At 39.6% G+C, this 18,143-nt stretch overlaps 1 protein-coding gene across 3 annotated transcripts in view; it reads left to right on the top strand.

Annotated features, from left to right (window-relative positions):
- The first annotated feature begins 788 nt into the window (after window positions 1-788).
- Window positions 789-18,143, top strand: part of znf462 (zinc finger protein 462) — a 41,917-nt gene continuing 24,562 nt past the window's right edge. The window contains exon 1 of one of the 3 annotated variants that reach the window (XM_056730411.1): window positions 789-1,292. The gene's annotated coding sequence lies outside the window, so the exon portion shown is untranslated. The remainder of the gene's footprint in view (window positions 1,293-18,143) is intronic. The other 2 variants (XM_056730410.1, XM_056730409.1) reach the window with 2 other exon arrangements.

Genomic DNA, 18,143 nt, shown 5'->3' with positions numbered 1-18,143 from the left:
GGTTTAAAGGAAGAGTCATTTTAAATGAAATGAATTACAAGCATGTTGATTTGATGTTGACTTGAAGTATCAGAGAGACCCACGTTTATATGTGACATAACACACATGACCGATTGATTTAATAATGACATAATCATTTGTCAAGTGTTGTGTTTAACATTCTCAAAACAACAGCTCTGATGGGCCTTTTGGCAAGAAACACAGTTCAAGTTATATTCAGGTGAGTGATTTATGACGCTGGGTGTTCGGTGTCATTCAGACTCATTGAGTTATGATTTATGAATAGGTGGTTAAGAGTGAATTAACAAGCGTGTCAAGGGCTCATGAACAAGACCTGCAGGATAAACACACAAGTGTCCAGAGACACTGCGGCTCTGTCAATGTACATCAAACAATCCTCAGTTTTAACAGAGAATCTGGATCAATTACATCTCTCTCTCTCTCTCTCTCTCTCTCTCTCTCTCTCTCTCTGTCTGTCTGTCTGTCTGTGTCTAAGACACTCAAGTTCAAATGTAAACCTCAAGAGTCTCGCAGGAGTCGTTATTATGTGTGTGTGTGTGTGTCCTCGTCCATTCTGCAGCACTCATGATGTCATCAAGAAGGCTTTCTTTGGTCCACTGGTGGAAATCACAGTCTGAAACCTAAAAATACTTTCATGTTTTAAATCGTAACAAACATTTGAGCAAAACAGAGAAATGAGCATATTCATGGCATCAAGTCATTGTGTTTTTTTATTTAGTGAAATATTAAATGGAGTTGAGATGTTAACCAGTGAAGAACTTATGTATATTAGCATATGTGCTGAACTAAAACATAAAAAAATAAAGTCTAAATAACTGTTCCATTCAATGTCAAATCTATCTATCTTATCTTATCTAGCTATTGATGTATGGATGTCAGGTCACGTGAGCGCGCTCTATAAGGAAGCGCGCTTATATGGCTGCTGATGATGATGATGATATGACATGTCATATGTGCGTCCATGTTGCAGATGTCCATCGTCAGTGTTGGAGACATGAGAGGCGCTCTGGACCTCGCTGTCGTCTCACAGTCTCATCGCAAACTCTTGTGCACCCTCTGGTGCTTGATAGACTCCAAAACTTCTTTGTGTTGCCTGCTTAGCAGATTGTCTTCCTTGTCTGTGAGGCTGCTCATTATTCAGAGACACCCGGAGCTCAGGTCATCTGCAGCTGCTGCGCTCAGGAACAAGAAGAAGAAGAAGAAGATGGCGATCGTCCTGCTGCTGTAGACCGGGAACAACTTCACGGAAGATCTCGATCCAGGATCCAGCCGTGAGTATTCGCTCTTACCGATCCACAATAACGCGCTCGACGCTTTGGAGAGGCGCGCTTTGGGAATGACCTGGAAAAGCGCTTTTGCTGCTTCTTTGAGCTCGCGCTGACCCGAGAGGATCAGACAGGCTATCGAACCGAACCGAACCGACGCTCCCCGTCTGACACCTTCACCCGAGTCGCTGGAGCGGCCGAGCGCGTTTCGCCCGTGCAGAACGTCGGGAATCGTGCGCCGGTGATTCGGACCGAAGTGAAACGCGGCCGGTGCGACGGCAGATTTTCAACGCGCTGGAAGCCATTGCGCGGATTTGCAGCTCCGCGTCCATTTAGAGGCGCGACGCGACGCGTTCACTGCGTGCTGTGACGTTACAATGCTACAATGTGGCGGCGTGAAAATAATGTTACGGTGTAGCGGCGGCGGGCGCGTGTTTGTTGTCGCGGCTTCACAATGACACGCAGGGAAAATGGAGTCTCGCTGGAGTCTCAATGGAGAACAAAGGTTGAGTTTCTCCACCGCCTGGACATGGAGCCACAGTGAGACACGGTCACGCGTTTCGCTCGCGTTTTATTCACGCTGAAGTTTGTCTGCATTATGCCTGATGTCGTGCTCGAAGGGTCACCATGAGTTCAGAATGGTAATGCTGTCGAACGTCTTGCCGTGACCTTCACGAGATCTTTTCGAGCCTTTCTGCGCTGAAGCGACATGAACTTTCATTCGAGCGCGTTTGGAGATGCGTTAGTTGTGAATAAACTCGTGCATGCGCGCGTTTCAGGCTTTTCAACTTGTGATTCCGTTAAAACTGAACTCGTCCTCGTGCACCTGTGTGTTGTGATGTCTTCTGCTCACAACTGAAAGTGAAGCTTTGATATAATCTCGTGTGTGTGCTTGTTGTTTCTGTGCACTGAGCTTCAGTGTGGAATATTCTTCTAATGTCAGGAAACTGTGAGGCGGTTTGTTTCTCTAAAGCACTGAGATCTCTCTCTCTCTCTCTGTCTCTCTCTCTCTCTCTCTCTCTCTCTCTCTCTCTCTCTCTCTGTCTCTCTCTCTCTGTGTGTGTGTGTGTGTGTCCTTCTGCAATCACTCTGGCCACTGTGAAATCCTGCTGACAAAGACAGCGCTCCACACACACACACACACACACACACACACACAGAGTCTCAATGCGACAGACGCAGGCCAGAGGAACTCAAAATGGTGGCACGTCTCCCATGTCAAGGCAAACAGGTTCTTTCACATGAAGCTTATGAGCTGTTTGTTCAGGTTTGAACACATCTGTGCAGCTTCTTTATGGCTCAGTGGAGCTCTGATGACATGCATTGAGATGTTTGATTGCCTGCTGGACCAAAAGGAATCTATAGATTTTAGATGTGGAATATGGATTTGTAAGGATATGTTTGAGTTCTCGTATCCTGTGCGCCTGCTTTCTGTTCCTCCTCTTGTGTGGGAATGTTGTTGTGGGATATTTTGGGTGACATGTTGCAGTTCCACAGTAATGACTTTGATGGTGCGAAGCGTCTGACCTGGAAAGCTGAAAGCTGTCTTATGCAACTGTTGAGCACACGGTTCCAGCTCTCTGGTGACCCACTTTTCAAGAAGGTCCGGAGTGAAGCGTGTTCATCTCAAAGCTTGACTTACACTTCACACCACAACATTTGCTTTCTGTCTGAAGAAAAAATAAACACGTGGAATTTAAAACTCATTTTCGCCAGTGTGTTGTTGTAGTAAGTGATATGGTTGTGTGGTGTTTTTGGCGGTTGATCAGTGAATGAAACTCAACGTCTCTTTGGTAGTGAGTGTTGTTCATGACGACTTTTATAATTCTTTGTCGCGTTGAACACAAAGGCATCACTTTAATGAGAATATCCAGTTATTATTAAATAAATGATATTTCAGTTAATACTCAGAAATGTTTATTGAAGATTGAAGTAGATTTGTGTGTGGATATATTTTTATGTCAGCATTGTCATGTTTTGGTCAGATTTCTTTCTGGTGGGATGATGTCTCAGAAAGCAGTTGTCTATGTAGGGCCCTCACTAGGTGTTGACTGAATTGAGTGTGTTCATGTGTGTTAATGTTTGCGTTTAATGACGTGCACATGTTCAATGTTATTTACTATTTTGCATTTTGGATTTAGTCCATTTATGAGCTGATTATTCACATTAGAATTGCATCAGTTCAGTTTGACTCACTTCTAAATGTTTATGTATAATTAACTTGATTTAATTGAAATGTAATATTGATGATAACTGGGAGAGCAGACTTCGTTACTGGTGAATAAAACCTCCCTCACGCAGAAGAAATCTTCAGATGTTCTGCAGGTCGAGCGGGTGAATGCGAGGAGACGCAGTGATGTGAAGATTAGATTTGAATCATTTTGAATGTGAAAGGTGTTTTTGTGAAGACTTCTTTAGGTCACTTCATTTACTCACATAAGAACAGAAACAATATTCAAACAGCTCAGATGTTATATTTAATTCACGTATCAATATCGTCTGGGGTTTTATGACTTGGATTTATTCACGTGAATTGTTCACACGGTGTTTCAGCTCTGATGGTTTGCTTTTGGAGATGTTTGTTGTAATGTCAGATTGTGGTCGGCTCTGTCACACTTGATGTGCGTCTCTGATCCGTGTGTTATTTTAGGTTTGAGAAAGGTGAAGAGCAGACCGCTGGAGTGTCTCTTAAGCTTTACGTCACCAGGGCAAATGAAAGATGAATTTCTTTCTTCTGTGTTTGGGCTTCCATTTTGATGTTGAGGAAACCGGCTGTAAAATGGATGTTTGAGTGCCGTGAGGCCTCAGAAAGAGGCAGAAGTTCAGAGTTTGTTCTTCACGCAGCCTGAGCGAAAGAAACACAACACACAAAAGCCAATTGAAATGCTTCAGTGGGCCTTTTCTGGACATGATGCATTCGACGCAAACACACTCGCACATCTGAGATACTTTTGAAGCAGTTATGTACAGAAATCATATGTTATATAATCTTCAGAGTTACAGCCACTCTTCTGCTTCATATGCTTTCATGTCATAAGTTCATGAATGGTGATGGATGTTTTTCAACAGTTCTTTTTAAGTAAACCACACTTTGATCAATCATTTGGCATCCGTTGCACGACCAGAAAAATACAAATACATAAGAGTAATAATAATAGTAATAATAATAATAATAGTAATATGAATAAAATGTGGATTGAGTAGAACATTTATAATGGAAGTGAAGAGGCCTGTAGTTCATCGTTGTGTACAAGCACTTATGTTCTTTATTTGTCATTGTTTGAGCTCTAAAGATGTCAGATTGCTTTCTATGTGGCTGATCTTTTATTAGAAGATCTTCCATGTGATTGATTTTTTTATTTCCTTGCAGTAAGTTGATTGAGCTGAAGTTGTGTCAAACACTTATATGAATGTAAAGGTAAACAATCTTGAAATGTTTCATAAAGAACCTTTAACAGAACCTTTCTGTCGATTCTTTGTGGAACAGCTTCTCTCTACAGACGGTTAAAAAATACAAATTATTTTTTAAAGAAAATCTGACCGTACGGTTCGAACCAAAAATGCTTCTGCGGCATCGCTGCGAAGAGCACTTTTATAGCAGGTTATTTTTAAGAGCCTTCAACTTTTCCAGTAGTGTGTCATTGTGTAGACGGTCTGTCGTATATGTGTGTGTGTGTGTGTGTGTCTGCTGGAGGATTTAATGGATTCAGATCTCTCGCATTTCATTCCATCCGTGGAGTTTCTTATTCCTCTTCAGAAGTTGGTTTGAAATGATTTTGCAGATGAACTGATCAGACGATCCAGTGTCCACAGACAGAGATGTGTTTTGAGTCTCTGTGGCTCCGTAGGTCCTGAAAGCTCTGCAGATGTGTATGGAAACATTCAGTTCTGTTCTTATGGAGGCCGAGCGCTGAGGCAGGACAAGGGGTCCTTTGAGAGCGAACAGCGGTGGTCTTGTCGCTCGGATCCGCTCGCTTCTGTCTCACTCAACTGGGAGGTGCTCGTGTCCAAGTCTGATGAAATATTGAAGCCGTTGGAAGGAAGGAAGATCTCGCTGGTGTGAGTTAATATATTAATGGATCTCTCATCTTTCACAGCGTGACGGCAACTCGTCATCATTTTGTCACGTCTGCGTGCCGATGGTTTAAATCCATCCTATTTGTGTAAACGTGTTGATGGTTTTAGCATGTTGACAGCGTGTTGTGTGTAGTTTTCCGCCGTGTGTTTGGTCTGCATGTTTTCTGTCTAGACACGGAACTTTCTTAAAGCAGTTTTTCCAGATTGCTGCTGTGACGCTGTGAGATGTTCCCTGAAGTTTGGCCGTGATCCACAGACATGAGAGTAACTCGCAGTCATGTCTGTTGTGTTTTTAACGGTGAGCTGAAGAGGAAGTGTTGAAGACCCGTTGCATAACCGGAATGGCTTGAATGTCACGGCTGTAACTGGTTCTTCTGGTAGACGGGTTATAAATACGATGGTGATTCTCTTTCTGTACGCTCGGGTGAAGTGTTCGAGTTTTACTGATCTGATGTCTAGATGTTGTTCTTCAGACCCTGCAGCTGCAGTCCAGACACTCGACTCATTTTTCCAGGAGTGATGTTGGAAATTTAAAGGGACAGTTCATCCAAAATGTAAATTCTGTCATCATTTATTCTCTCATGTGGTTGTAAACCTGTGTGCGAGGCTTTCTTCAGTGGAACACAACAGAAGATATTTTGAGAAATGTATCTGTGGTTTTATGTTTATACGATGGAAGTCTATGGAGTTCATTGTTGTTCGGTCATCAACATTCTTCAAAATATCTTCTGTTGTGTTCTAAAGAAGAAAGAAACTCATATTGGAGGTTTGACACGAGGATGAATAGATGAGGAGAGACTTTGGTGAAAGTAAAGCTTTGTAAGGTAGTTTCTGGGATCAGGTGTCATCTGAACGATCGAAACCGTATGATACAAAGAACGAGTTTGATCTTTTTACACTAGTGGGTGAAATCAGTAGAACGGACGTGACATATCTCGCGTGTGGGTGTGAAAGTTTTAAAATGACATGAACAGTAATGGCGACTAAAATAGTACATCAGTGAACATGCACATGAGAGAGAATCTAAATTGGTCTGAAAGTCTTCAGCGCTCCTGAAGTTACCAGACATTGGGCCTCATTCACTAATAATTGTGGATTTTTCATATTTATAAGAACATGTGAACCTCCCCGCCTAATTCTCAACACGTGTGTGTGCATAAGACTTTCTTCTTGACCCTGTCCTGATGTTGGTGAATTTGAGTATTTTAATGAGCGGCAGGAGTTTAGTCATTTGCATAAAACACACCCAGTCCGTCTCCATGTGAGAGCTTTCGGCCCTTGACCACCTGTCGTCACTTAAGTCAAAGATACTCCATGCACCCTCTGTGACGCTCTCGCAAGTCAATCCAAGTGCGCAGTCTTCAAAGTCAGTTCATGCACAATAAAACACCTTTTAATATTTATATAAAGTGGTGAGCAAAAGTATTTGCCCCTTCAGGATTTTTTGTTTTTTTGCATATTTGTCATGTTTAAATGTTTCAGATCATCAAACTTTAATATATACATTTTTATATAATATTTAAAGAAAACTAGAGTAAATACAAAATGCAGTTTTTAAATGATGGTTTTATTTATTAAGGGAAAAAACAATCCAAACATTTCTGACCCTATGTTGAAAGTAATTGCCCCCTAAACCTAATAACTAGTGTCACCCTTGCTGGCATCAACAACTGCAATCAAGTGTTTGCTATAGCTCGCATGGAGTCTTTCACATCACATTGGAGAATATTGGCGTACTCTTCTTTCAGAATTGTTTTAATTCAGCCACATTGGAGGGTCTTCGAGCATGAACAGCCTTTTTAAAGTCATGCCACAGCATTTCAATTGGATTTAAGTCCAGACTTTGACTAGGTTACTCCAAAACCTTTATTTTGATTTTCTTCAGCCAAAAGTGGAATTGCTGGTGTGTTTTGGATCGTTGTCCTGCTGAATAGCCCAAGTGTGTTTAAGCTTGAGGTCACAAACCGATGGCAAGACATTCTCTTTTAGGATTTTCTGGAAGAGCAGAATTCATGGTTCCATCAATTATGGCCAGTAGTCCAGGTCCTGAAGACCATCACACTACTGTCACCATGTTTGACTGTTTGTATTTAGTTTTACGGCAGATGTAACGGGACACACACCTTCCAAAAAATTCAACCTTGGTCTCACCAGTCCACAGAACTTTTGCCATAAAGTTTTGGGGATCATCAAGATGTTTTTTAGCAAATGTGAGACGAGCCTTTGTGTTCTTTTTGGTCAGCAGGGGTTTTCTTCTTTGAACTCTCCCATGGATGCTATTTTTGCACAGTCTCTTTCTTATTGTAGGGTTAGGGTTATCATGAACACTGACCTTAACTGAAGCAAGAGAGGCCTGTAGTACATGTTGTTCTGGGATCTTTTATGTCCTCCTGGACGAGTCGTTGCTGTGCTCTTGGAGTCATTTTGGTAGGCTGGCCACTCCTGGGATGGTTTACCACTGATCCATGATTTCTCCATTTGTGGATAATGGCTCTCAGCGTGGTTCACTGGAGTCCCAAAGACTTCGAAATGGCTTGTAACCCTTTCTAGACTGAGACATTTCAATGACTTTGTTTCTCAAATTTGTGCGTACGCATTCTTTGTGAAAGAGACCCGTTGACCTCTGAGACTGGACCTCTCCCTGTGTCTGTGTGTGTGTGTGTTACCCATAATGCTTTGCTGGAGGTCACAGCACTGTGTGTGTGTGTTTGTGTGACGTAAAGAAATATAAGACCAGAAGTCTGAACATGAATGTTTATACATTTTGCCTGAAATAAATGAATGAAATGCTAATGATGTCATTTTGTGAGTCACATTAAAGCTGTTATTGCGTGAAAGGTTTAAATCTCTCGGTGAAGTGTGTTAATGTCAGAAATCTGAAAAACTGAAACATGATGTTAAATATCAGTATTCACTTGATTGTCTACGTGTACGAGTCATTCAGTCGCTGTGTGATGTTTACGTTCAGTGTGGCTTTATAAGAGAGCTCCCTATGTAGACAGCTAGATGATCACTAGCTTTAAAAACAGTTCTTGTATAACATAAATAAAACTGCAAGAGTTTGTTGTTTGTGTAATGACTGACTGATGTATGCATGGAAGATGCGGTTATTTCTGATGTCTTATGAAAATCATTCATGGTTCAAGTTGTTGCTGTAAAAGATCCATGCTTCATTTAGAGTTGTCATGTTTTTTCGGGTTGTGTGTGTGTGTGTTGTGTTTGAGAGCTGTGATGTGTGATGGGAAGAGCATGTGGCTTGTGAAATGTAAACAAGAGCATCAGAATTGGAACTGAAGATTGAAAACTGGTCCTGGTGATTTTCGAGCGTCCTGTGTCTTTAAATCTTACTGGACCGTCATGAGTGAACATACAAACACTTTAACTGTACGCTCACTTCAATTCACAGAGTTTTGTTGTAGTGTGTGGTGCCGTTGTACACTGAAATCACGCGTGTGTATAGAGTAGGGCTGGGGGTAAACGATTATTTATGAAACGACAAATTGATAAAATAATCGTTACATTAATCGACTAATTGGACAATCAATCTAACGCTTATTTTTCTGTTGCTCGATTAGTAAAAACCATGTATCTCAAATAAATACCCAAAAAATCTTAATAATATACTTTATTAAACAACAGTTATGCACAGCAAAAAATATTCTTCTTTACACAAAATAAAATATATAAATTATTTTACTGTTATACAAAATGAAAGACCAGCCTGTTTACTCTTTACAGTATCAGCATAACTCTCTTGTTCAAAAAAATCTAAAGTTGTAGTGCAAAAAAACAGTGTGCGGTGCTTAACACAATATAAAATTCCTGTATTTGAGTATATTTTGCATGCATTGCATCTCTTTCTCAGGAAGGACACCAAGGTTCTTTGCTTTGTCCTAGAAAACACAAAAGCAATGCATATTAGAACAACAGCTATGACTGTGGGGTACCTTAAATCTACTCTTAACCTAAGTAGCTACCTCGCACGAACAAACTCCACGGAGAGCTAAGATAGTTAGCTAGCACCACCGAAGTGCGCAGAGCTCAAGCTACACTACACAAACATGTAATTAATTTAGCCAACGTAAGCACATATGTGACCCTGGATGACAAAACCAGTCTTATGGGTACATTTTTCAAAATTGAGATTTATACACCACATGAAAGCTGACTAAATACACTTTCTATTGATATATAGTTTGTTATGATAGGACAGTATTTGGCCGAGATATAACCATTTAAAATTCTGGAATCTGAGAGTGGGAAAAATCAAAATATTGAGAAAATCGCCTTTAAAGTTTTGCAGAAGTAGTCCTTAGCAACGCATATTACTAATGATGGGAAATAAATTAAACTAACACCATTGATTTACCACAGCTTAAACTTTATACACACAAAATTTCATAAAATTAATTTTCCAGGAACATATAAAATTTTACACCTGAATTTTACACTTGAGCTGGCAACGAATCATCATTAACAGAGGCAGACCAGCATGCTAAGATGATGTTTTGTTTACATTTTGTCAGAGAAAAATTGGCATAACTTTGACATAAACAACTCATGAAAACCACTACTTTGTAAAGAAGGCATTTAACTGACCTGAACTTTGAAAAATTTTCCCACTCAAGCGGGTCGAATTCTGAGTCCGCAGTGAACACTTTGTATTCCTTCATGTCACGGAGTCGAGGCGATCTAAACATTGATTGAATTCGTCGTCTTCCGGGGCATCCCCTTATGTCAAGCCGGTCTCTGGACATTCTGTATTATCTTCCCAATGATTTGCGAAACAATCATTTACTAGGTTCGTTAAATTATAGCTGTCATTAGCGTTTAGATTGAGCAAACGCGCTTCCATCAGAATCCATGTTTTGAAGCGCGATCATGACGGATTGTGTACGCTGCGCACGTGATACGCTATAGCAGGCCGTTGCTAAGAGGAAACAGGTTTGTTTTAACACTCTCTATTGGCTTACCCTTGTAATGACATAGAAGAGAGTAGATGAACTTGAAAGCGGAATCTCTTTATTTTACATAGATAGCAAACTTGAATGGGTAGTTTTCATAGAGCGGACAGCAGCGAGTTAAGTTTGTAGGCATGTTTCTGACCATTTTTTGTTCGCGATATTAAGGGATCGACTGACTAAAATAAAGTTTTGATATATTTACGGTAGGAAATTAACAAAATATCTTCATGGAACATGATCTTTACTTAATATACTAACGATTTTTGGCATAAAATAAAAATTGATCATTTTGACCCTAACAATGTATTTTCGTCTTTTGTCAGAAATATACCAGTGCGACTTACGACTGGTTTTGTTGGCCAGGGTCACATATTTGTTATTGTCTCCTTCACGAGTGACAATGGGGTGCCTCCGTTTCAAATGCTCCAACATTGCTGTCGTGCTGGCGTGGTATGCAAACTCCATTTGGCAAAGAGCGCAAATAACGACACCTTTACGTTTGGGATAGTGGTGGGCATAGATTAATTTTTTTAATCTAGATTAATCTAGATTAATTTTGGAATTAATCTAGATTAATCTAGATTAAAATGGCTCATTTGAATTCTGCCGAAGGCATTCAGAATATGTGTGCTACCCAAATAATGACTAAAAGTAAGTCTTTGAGAAAGGGTTTCTCAAGCCTGGTTGCGCATTAGACCAGGGGCTCATCTCCTGTTTCCAAAATGCATCACAAACTGCTTGAGAAAGCTGTTCTACTATGATAATTGGTGATGAAAATTAAATTATGTTCAATAAGATGAACTTGTGTTTACTTCCGCATTAGCTAAGGGATGATTTGCGTTTAGGTGGTACTTGAGACTGGAAGAGCTCCTAAAGTACATTTACATTTACATTTAGTCATTTAGCAGACGCTTTTATCCAAAGCAACTTACAAAGAGTGAGGGAGCAACAAGCGATATGTCATAAAGGAGCCATAATACATTAGATCTCAATACAAAGTTACTGGTTTCAACTAAAGTTAGACCACTACCTGTTGAGAGAAAGTTTATTTTTTTTAAAAACCAATTCCACATTGCACAAGGTGCAAACAACCTTAGTCTTGTCGATGTTTCTATTGGGAAGCTTTTTAAAAATTAATATTCCCTGAAGCAAACCCGGCGGCTTCATAGCTGCATCCATGTTAGCACGTCACGTTTGATGCGGTATTTTCACAGTAACGTTATGTTGTGTTCAGACCAAACGCGAATGGCGTGTCAAGCGCGAGTGATTTATATGTTAATGCAAAGAGACAATAGTCCTACTTGCTGCGCGAATCGCGCGAATGAAGCCCTGCTTATGAGATGATGAGGCGGCGCTAAGGACGCGAATGAAGCCCTGGTTATGAGATGATGAGGCAGCTTCTGCTTCCGCGAATGACGCGAATCACGAGAGTTGAAAAATCTCGTTCTCGCCCCGTACAGTGCAGTTAAACTGGTATACATCCGCGCTAAAATATCAAGGTGAAAGTCATCATAGCTTGAGTAGTATAGACCCAGCTGCCAACCCAACTTTGAGAATAGATTAACGGCGACATTTTTTTTATCGCGCGATAAAAGTCTCACTGCGTTAACGGCGTTAACGCCGTTAACGGCCCACCACTAGTTTGGGACTAATTTTGAAGTATTCCCAAACCCATGTTTTGGTCTCCCACTTGTGTGTGGCGACCTGCTACGAAGCGTCGATGCAAAAATATGACGTCGACGCTACAGCCCTAGTGTAAATTAGTATTTTTACTGTGGGTCCTGGTGTTGTGTGTAAACTACAGTGCTGTCGGCTTTCCAATAGCTTCATAGTCGTGACTGAGGCCTTCAGTGAACAGATGTCATGAAACAAGTCTTTCTCAATAATGTAGAAGTCAGATTAGAGTTTATTCACATTATTGATTCAACATTCGTTGTCTTTTCAGATGAGCTGAGCTGTGGTGTTGGTCATAGATTTGTGTTCGTCTCTGGTAGTAGAAGTTATTTTGTGATGAAAAGAAGTTTAGCTGTAAAGTCGTGGAGCACTGAAATCCAGAAGCCTTCAGATGAACGTTTGCTCTGAGGTTTCTCTCTCAGAGGAATCCATGGACTCCTTTCTAATGGATTTCATTTGATGATCTGAGAGGCCGTTTACACAACGGCGTCTTAAATGATAACCAAAACTTTTTATGCATTTTAGCTGTTTGTTTATACTGAAACAGCTTTGGGGAACTGAAAACTCAGTGCAACTCTTTGAAAACGCTGCTGTTTTCGTTTCCATGTAAATTGCAAAACGGAACTTTCTAAAACTATGACGTCACCACTCAGCCGTGTGAGTTTAGCCAAAAGAATATGGTGGCTTCCCATACTGTGAGTGCTCGCCGCTGGAGTATGTATTAACGTGTATGTGTCGAGGCATGTCCTGTTTCTTTCACAACATCTCTATCCACTGGCATGGAGTGCATACTTCATCATTTTTATCAATTTTCCTGAATCTGTGTAAATGAGGACCTTTTTGGTAACGCTGTCATGTGTACATGAAACTTTTCAAAAATGCATGGAAAAACTTTTCTGTTTTTTTATCATGTACACATGACCTCAAATGAAGCGCAATTTTCCGCTTTGCAGATTAGAAACAACGCAACGGTGAAAGTTGAACTTAATGAAAATAAATAACTTTGTGCCTTCGTCATTTGTATTTATTTTTTACAGATTCTTAATTTCTGATCCACTAACATATGTAAGTGCTCACTTCAAAAATCATGTTTTTATTATGTTATCATGTTTTTATTGTGTTGGTTAGCTGTATTGATTGAGACATTACGGCTTAAATAAAAACAAACCAACTGCAGTTTGATTGATATTAATTGGAATGCAAAATAAAAAAACATGATTTTTGAAAAAGCTTAAAAACGGTGTTATTTCATTTTGGAACCAAACTCTTCATTTATTCTAAGCAGCTCTAATTTAGGGCTGCAACAACGAATCGATAAAATCGATTACTAAAAAAGTTGTCAACGAATTTCTTAATCGATTCGTTGTGTCGCGCGACACGGAGATGTTTGATTAGTGAAAAAAAACTTTATTTGAGCGCGGAGTGAACACACTCGGTCTCTCTCGCGCACTGATGCTAGCAGAGTTTGGTGCCTCATAGACAGGGCGGAGCAAAAAAAAAACGAGCGGAAGAAGAGGAAAGAACGTAATGTCCCGGGTGCTGGTGTTTACTCGTTATCCAGCTTGACAAGCATGACTAGTTAGCGTTAGCTCGTTAATAACAGTATAAAGCAGGGGTGTTATAGTTACTTTGCATTTTGCATATCAAGACTAAAAACGCGTTTTTATTCACTCTACTTTTTTGGACCATTCATTTATCAATCTGTTGTCATGTATAGCTACACTGCAAAACTTACTTAGTAATTTTGTCTAATTTCCAGTCCAAATATCTAAAAAATCGTAAATCAAGATTACTAGACAAGAAAATGAAGTGATGCTTAAAACTTCTGTTTGAAATTATCTCTCATTAAGATTATTTTTAGTACCGCATTGGCAGATAATTTTGCTTGTTTTAAGCAAACAATCACTTACATTTGAAAGAAAAAGTATGTGAACCCTTTGGGCTTACTTGGATTTCTTCATAAATTGGTCATAAAATGTGTTCTGATCTTCATCTAAATCACAACAATAGAGAAACACAGTCTGCTTAAACCGCACAAACATTATACGTTTTCATGTTTTTATTGAACACAACATGTAAACATTCATAGTGCAGGGTGGAAAAAGTATGTGAAACCCTAGACTAATGACTTCTCCAAGAGCTAATTGGAGCAAGGAGTCAGCCAACCTGGGGTCCAATCAATGTGATGAGATTGGATGTGTTGATTAAAGCTGGCCTGTCCAATAAAAAACACACACCAGTTTTGAGTTTGCTGTTCTGAAGAAGCGTTGTCTGATGTGAACCATGCCTCGCACAAAAGAGCTCTCAGAAGACCTACGATCAAGAATTGTTGACTTACATAAAGCTGGAAAGGGCTACAAAAGTATATCTAAAAGCCTTGATGTCCATGTGTCCACGGTAAGACCGATTGTCTACAAATGGAGAAAGTTCAGCACTGTTGCTACACTCCCTAGGCGTGGTCGTCCTGTAAAGATGACTGCAAGAGCACAGCGCAGAATGCTCAATGAGGTGAAGAAGAATCCTAGAGTGTCAGCTAAACACTTACAGAAATCTCTGGCACATGCTAACATTTTTGTTGACAAATCTACAATAAGGAAAACATTAAACAAGAATGGACTTCATGGGAGGACACCACGGAGGAAGCCACTGCTGTCCAAAAAAAACATTGCAGCACGTTTGAAGTTTGCAAAAGAGCACCTGGATGTTCCACAGCACTACTGGCAAAACATTCTGTGGACAGATGAAACCAAAATTGAGTTGTTTGGAAAGAACACACAACGCTATGTGTGGAGAACAAAAGGCACAGCACACTAACATCAAAACCTCATCCCAACTGTGAAATATGGTGGAGGGGGCATCATGGTTTGGGGCTGCTTTGCTGCCTCAGGCCCTGGACGGATTACTGTCATCGATGGGAAAAATGAATTCCAAAATTTATCAAGACATTTTGCAGGAAAACTTAAGACCATCTGTCCGCCAACTGAAGCTTAACAGAGGATGGACGATGCAACAGGACAACGACCCAAAGCATAGAAGTAAATCAACAACAGAATGGCTTCAACAGAAGAAAATACGCCTTCTGGAGTGGCCCAGTCAGAGTCCTGACCTCAACCCGATTGAGATGCTGTGGCATGACCTCAAGAGAGCGATTCACACCAGACATCCCAAGAATATTGCTGAACTGAAACACTTTTGTAAAGAGGAACGGTCCAAAATTTCTCCTGACCGTTGTGCAGGTCTGATCTGCAACTATAGGAAACGTTTGGTTGAGGTTATTGCTGTCAAAGGAGGGTCAACCAGTTATTAAACCCAAAGGTTCACATACTTTTTCCACCCTGCACTATGAATGTTTACATGTTGTGTTCAATAAAAACATGAAAACGTATAATGTTTGTGCGGTATTAGTTTAAGCAGACTGTGTTTCTCTATTGTTGTGACTTAGATGAAGATCAGAACACATTTTATGACCAATTTATGAAGAAATCCAAGTTAGCCCAAAGGGTTCACATACTTTTTCTTTCAACTGTATTTTGAGGTGTTTTTTCAGAAAACAAGACATATTTTTTTATGATTTTCATGTGTCTAGTACATGTTTCTTGATATAAGATTTTTTTTTGATATTTGGACTGACAACAGGACAAAACTACTAAGTTAGAAAAGCAATTTTTGCAGTGTATATTCTAGAGGTGCTCCGATTGATCGGTCGCCGATCATAATCGGCCGATAATCACTTTGGGAAGTATGATCGGCGGTCTCTAAAAGGCCGATCCAGAAAGCCGATCAGATGACGCAAAATTGACGAGACATTTATTCTACGCGATATGAAAATGGCTTCACCGGACAGGCCATTCAACAAGGTGTGTGAAATAGACAATGCTTTATCAATCTGATGCGTGTGTACTATGTGAATTCAACGATGCGGGAAGCAACAAAAACATTTTTACACCAACAACCTCTTTAGACATTTGAGGTTTAGTCACGTAAAGGAGTGCGACTAGTTTTCAAAGTTAGCCTCGCGCAGAGTGAGCGGACAGTTCAGCAGCTCGAGCGCAACTCAGATGCAGAGATCGCGTCAACCGAAGATTCATTTGTTCTACCAGTGATAGAAATATCTGAAGGCAATCGTCATTTTGACGGACTACAGTAAAGGCGATTTGTAATTCCCTTTTTATCATTTCGTGTCATTAGAACGTGATCGTGAATGAACGTGATTGTGAGCGGAAGGAGGTAGACTATCACAAAGGGACGTGTGTTTCTATTCATGATCTTACTCTCAAATGTCTGCTCAGTTTTGCTCAACGCGCATGTGGTCAACAGAGACTCGAGATGCATCCATCACTCCCCGCATACACACAGGCGCGCTGTGGTGCCGTCTTTACAGAGTTTTTACTTCATAAAATAGCGTCTTTTTGTATCAATAATAGCTTTCAATGAGTGGAAAAATATCTCTAACTGCGTTTTCTCTGTTCAGTGAAGCAGCACATATATGTGAAACCGGACAACAAAAGAAGTCTTATGGGTACATTTTTGGAAAATAAGATTTTTACATAATTTATACATAAAGCTGAATAATTAAGCTTTCTGTTGATGTATAAGTTGTCATGATATGATCATATCTGGCGGAGATATACCCGTTTACAACTCTGGAATCTGAGGGTGCAAAATATAATAAATAATAAATATAATAAAAGGCCCTGTTAATGGCCATCCACTCACAAAAAGTAAAGTTTTGATATATTTAGTATATTAAATTACAAAATATCTTCATGGAACATGAGAAAATTCGATCATTTTGACCCGTACAATGTATTTTTGACTATAACTAAAAATATTCCCGTGCTCCTTAAGGTTTCGTGATCCAGGGTCACATATGACCAAACCACAGCTTTCTTGTGAGTACAAAACACCTTTTACAGGCACCTGTCATTGTTATTGTATGGACATAAGAACATAAACATTTGCTTGTAATTAGATTGTTATTTTATGTCCGACAACAGAAACATTGAAAATAAATGAAAAGTCTAAGTCTAGCACAACCTCTCCTCAGCTGTCAGTAACAGAGACATTTTTAAAAGCATCAACCCTACTGCAAGGACAGTAAGAAGCATAAAGAAATATCAGATTATCAGATAAAATAATGTAATAAATTTGCTTTGATCATGGCCACTTTATACTGTGGAAGACAAAGGGTTTCTGGGACTCATGTCGCATGCTGCTATGTTTTATGAAAATATGTGGTAACACTTTCCTTGAAGCATGTATGTTTAATTTATTGTAAAAGTAGTTTTCAAGCAGTGTAATGCACATTTTAATGCATTGTAATGTCTAATAGATAGTTGTTATTACAGTTAATACATTACAACACTAAGCAATTCATTGTAACACGACACATTTTAAATTGGTTATAATTCTTTACAACTACATATAATGCATTACAACACACACTATGAATATTAATAATGCATTTTACCCTTTAATAACTCTTTATAATGCATTATACATAAATGCTTGAAGGAAAGTGTTACCAAATATGTTACTTACTAATATTCATTAGTTAATTCATGACCAGTGTTTCCCCTACCATTATATAAGGTATATAATCCCCGCCCTCCTAACGGCTCGCCCCGATTTATTTTTTATAAATTATTTATTGTTCTGGCAGCTCAGGTGGCACTTTATTTAAAAAAAGTCTATATATTTGACAGATGTAAAGCATACATGTGTATGTTTTTTGTGTTAGTCCATTTTTATTTTATTATTATTATAACAGCTCAGGGATGTTCAAGGAGCAACATGTTTGTGCAGTTTCTAAAGATTTTAGTTCTGTTTTTGAATAAAGGGTTGGAAATGAATGCTTTTCTTGGTTTTTGTTTTTATCAGATTCATCGATTAAAATAATCGTTAGTTGCAGCCCTACGTAAATACAGTGTTTTTCCTCTCTGGTGATTTGTATTTGTTGTCATTGTACGCTGCTGAACGTGTCCTCAAACATGGTGGCGACTGCCTAGAATGCATTGCACGATGATGTGGAATCTCAAGCTCTAGAGTTGATGTTTGTGTTTATAGTGCTGCTGTCATGAATGTGAAGAGATCAGATCAAAGTGATCTCCTTAAGATGAACATTCATACACGTTTGAGATGG

This window comes from Triplophysa dalaica, chromosome 19 (assembly GCF_015846415.1).
Source record: "Triplophysa dalaica isolate WHDGS20190420 chromosome 19, ASM1584641v1, whole genome shotgun sequence".
Taxonomy (NCBI): Eukaryota; Metazoa; Chordata; class Actinopteri; order Cypriniformes; family Nemacheilidae; genus Triplophysa; species Triplophysa dalaica.
The sequence above is the reverse complement of the archived record's forward strand: the minus strand, read 5'-3'. Positions and strand labels throughout refer to the sequence as shown.